The sequence below is a fragment of the Myotis davidii genome, unplaced genomic scaffold (assembly GCF_000327345.1).
Source record: "Myotis davidii unplaced genomic scaffold, ASM32734v1 scaffold935, whole genome shotgun sequence".
Taxonomy (NCBI): Eukaryota; Metazoa; Chordata; class Mammalia; order Chiroptera; family Vespertilionidae; genus Myotis; species Myotis davidii.
Genome location: NW_006286974.1, coordinates 421,957 through 425,513, shown reverse-complemented (window position 1 = coordinate 425,513; position 3,557 = coordinate 421,957).

The following is a 3,557-nucleotide window of genomic DNA, read 5'->3' as shown; positions in this document are numbered from 1 at the left end:
TAGACCGGAGGGCCGGAGCAAAAGCATGGATGGAGTGTTTGTGTGAACTAATATAAATTCAAAGTAAACATCATTACATAAAAGGGTAAGGTCTTCTTTTTTTTTAGTTTTATTCATTTCAAATGGGCCGCGGGCCGTAGTTTGCCCACAGCTGGGCTAGAAGCAGGCCGGTCATATGCTGAGCCAGGACCATTCACCGGCCAAGTGGGAAAGGGTGACTGTGACTGGCTTGCACTGACCTTGCGTCTCCCTCAGTGCTGGGCACATTGGTATCTGAACAAAACCAGGTTCAATTGCCAAGAAGAAAGGAGAAAGGGCGGTTGGGGAGGCAACCAGTGGTGTCTGCTTCCCAGCTGGCCCGAGAGCCTCCTGGTGGAGAGAAGGTAGAGGTGGTAGCTGCGGGGCCAGTTTGGGACACTCAAGGTTCAAGATTGTCACTGTAGGCTTCAAGTGGCACAGTTCAATGCCAAGTCCAGGGGGGGACCTCTGGTGTGACCATGGAGGGACAGGGACGAGCATCTGCTGGTATGCTTGAAAAGAAAACAGGAAAGTGAAGGCAGCACCGGGGCCCTCTGGCATTGGCCCCTGAGCATCCGAGGTTAGTGCCGAAAATACACGCAAACCCCGCTACCCTGGTCCCTGCTGGACTGCCCTTTGGATATGCACAGCGAGATGCATCTACACAGAGCTGGATAGCCTTCCCCATGGCAGTGAACACCTTTCACCAGGCAGCTCAGAACAGAACCCTGGGCATCCTGCACAACCCCCACCTCTTCTCCTCCCCCTTCCAGTGTCTAGCACAGCGGTTCTCAACCTGTGGGTCTCGACCCCTTTGGGGGTCAAATGACCCTTTCACAGGGGTTGCCTAAGACCATCGGAAAATACATATATAATTACATATTGTTTTTGTGATTAATCACTATGCTTTAATTATGTTCCATTTGTAACAATGACATTGGGGGTCACCACAACATGAGGAACTGTATTAAAGGGTCGCGGCATTAGGAAGGTTGAGAACCACTGGCCTAGCAGATCCTTTCTCTCCTGTCTCCAGCAGGTCCATCCACTTTTCTCCACCCCCACTGCCTCACCCTTTCCCAGCTGCATGGATGACCAGGATGGTCGGATACCTGTGCTCCTACCTCTGCTCCCACTCCTCCCACACCCCCCGGATTTCCACACTGCAGCCAGATGACCTTCATACATGCCTAGCATCTCTTTCTCTGCATTTAAATGTCCTCCTGGCTTCCCATCGCTTTAGGATAGGATCCTATTCTTGGCCCCAGACACCCTCCACCCCTTGCTATGTGGCCTTTAGCCCCTCCCCCACCAGGTCTTGCCCTTATGTCGCCCTCACTCTTTGAGCTCCAGCTACCTTCCCTCCCTCTTTTCAGGGGGTGGGAGCTGGAGGGGGGGCAGGGTCTCCTCTGCCTCATCACGGCCTTGACCATGATTTCCTTTTACCTTGGAGCTCTCTCTCCTCCCCTCCTCCTTCCTCTCTCTCCGGCTAGTGCTTATTCATGCTGTATATTCTGGTTTATACAACACACCGTGGTGGCCTGGCTGCTCCCTCCTCCCAGGCCTTCCTGCTCCCTGCACGTCTCCACTTGTCACCATGTCTCCTGAGGACTTGTAGGCACCCCTGTCTTTTCTGCGAGACTCTAGCAACTAGACCGTGGCTTCGTGGCACAGGGCTGGCCTTTCTGATTCTCTGACCTCAGGGTCTAGCTCAGAGCCTGGCACAAGCCAGGGGCTCAGTGAACCTATAGAGAAAGAATGAATGAAGACTCACAGAGCATAAGGGAGATGCAGAGGGAGAGCTAACTCCGGGAGGTGTTGGTCAGAAAGTTTCCCACAGTGATGTCAGTTCGATGGGTAGGAATTTTCCAGAGGGAGGAGGAGGATGGGATGTGACAGGGAGAGCAGAGGGCAGGTGCAAATGCAGGGAGGCCTGGAACTCAATATGCTTGCTGAGCAATTTAGGTAGCAAGTCTGGGGGGGATGTTAGGGGGAGGGGCAGGGGCGTGGCGTCCCCTTCCTCCCTCATTGCTCCCCCTGAGCTCAGAACTTCCCATCCACGTCTTTCCCCAGCCCACTCTCCCTCCCCACGCCTCCCAAACGGAATCCCCACCCGGCACTTCTGCTCAGACCTGCCTGTGAATGAGACAAGAAAGTGCGCGTGTGTTAAAATGAGTCAGCAGGCTGTCCAGGCAGAAGTCTCCAGACAGCCGCATGCAATGCCGTTGACAGTCAATTACTGCAGCCCCCAGAAGGCTGTTTAGCATCTTGAAAGAATGAACCAGCCCGTGCCTAATTATTGCAAATGAGCCGCCTCGTCATTATATCCGTGTTGTCATTACACACCCGGCCGTCCAGGGCCCCGGGGTTTTGAAATCCCCTCTGCCACAGCCAGCTTCTCGGAGAGGACAGTGTGGGGACAGCGGCTCTCCCGGAACTCTCAACGTAAAGGCCGCGTCTCTGCTTGTGGACATTTCTGCCAGAGATACAGAAAAAGAGCAAAGTTGTCTCCACGGCCTGTCTGTGCTCCGAGGAGCTGTCTTCTGTCAGATTCAATTCAGTTCAAGAATAATAGCTGCCTTTGCCGGAATATTTCCTGTAAGCCACACACTTGCTGCGGTTCTCACCTGCGTAGTGGGAGGTGCTATCTCCCATTTTACAGATGGGGAAACTGAGGCTGGAAAACTGAAGACCGGTATTTAATCCAGGGTTGAGCTGGAATTTGCATCTGTGCCTTGTTCTGGAAGATCGTGCCACCTGTCCCCCAAGTCAACCCAACATGTACCCATGGACCTGCTCTGCCCCAGCGCTGTGCCCTCCCAGGCACGGGGTGCCAGTCCACTCTAGTCTTTGGTCCCCCCCTCAGGTAGAGTCTCGGACGCATTTCATGCCATGGCAGTTTGACGCTTTGCCCAGGTTCAGAGAAGTCCCTGGAGGCTTTCATTTCGGACGCACTGGGCTGGTCAGGGCCCTTCGGCCCGACTCTCCTGCTGTCCCTGTCCCTCTGGTGCCGGCTCAGTATCGACCAGACGGAGCAGTCCGTCTGTCCGTCCACTTCCCACGGAATAACCCTTATGCACAACTGGCGTGTTTTTTTTTTTTGTTTGTTTGTTTTTTGTTTTTTTTTAGGAAATGGGCTTTACAGAAAAACTTTGAAAAGATAAGGAGGTGGCTTATGTGGCTGAAATTCCAACAATTTTCAACGGAGTATTAGGGATTCTGTTGTCGCATGTGAACTTTTGATTCAAACACCTAAAGAAAGTGTGTTGTGTGTAGCTGAATGAGATTTCACACGGTGAACATACCGTATAACCAGACTCAGAAGTAGAACATTCTCGCAGCCCACAAGCTCCCCCAAACGAAGAAGCCCACCCCAACCTTCCCCCTCCCTGCACTTTGCATGCAGCTAATATGGAGAGGACATTGCTGTGAGCTAAGTGCTTGGCGTGCATTCTCATTGAATCTTCCTACTTACTTCTAGGAGAAAGGTACTCATTGCCCCCATTTTGCAGAGGAGGAAATTGAGACTTAGGTCGATT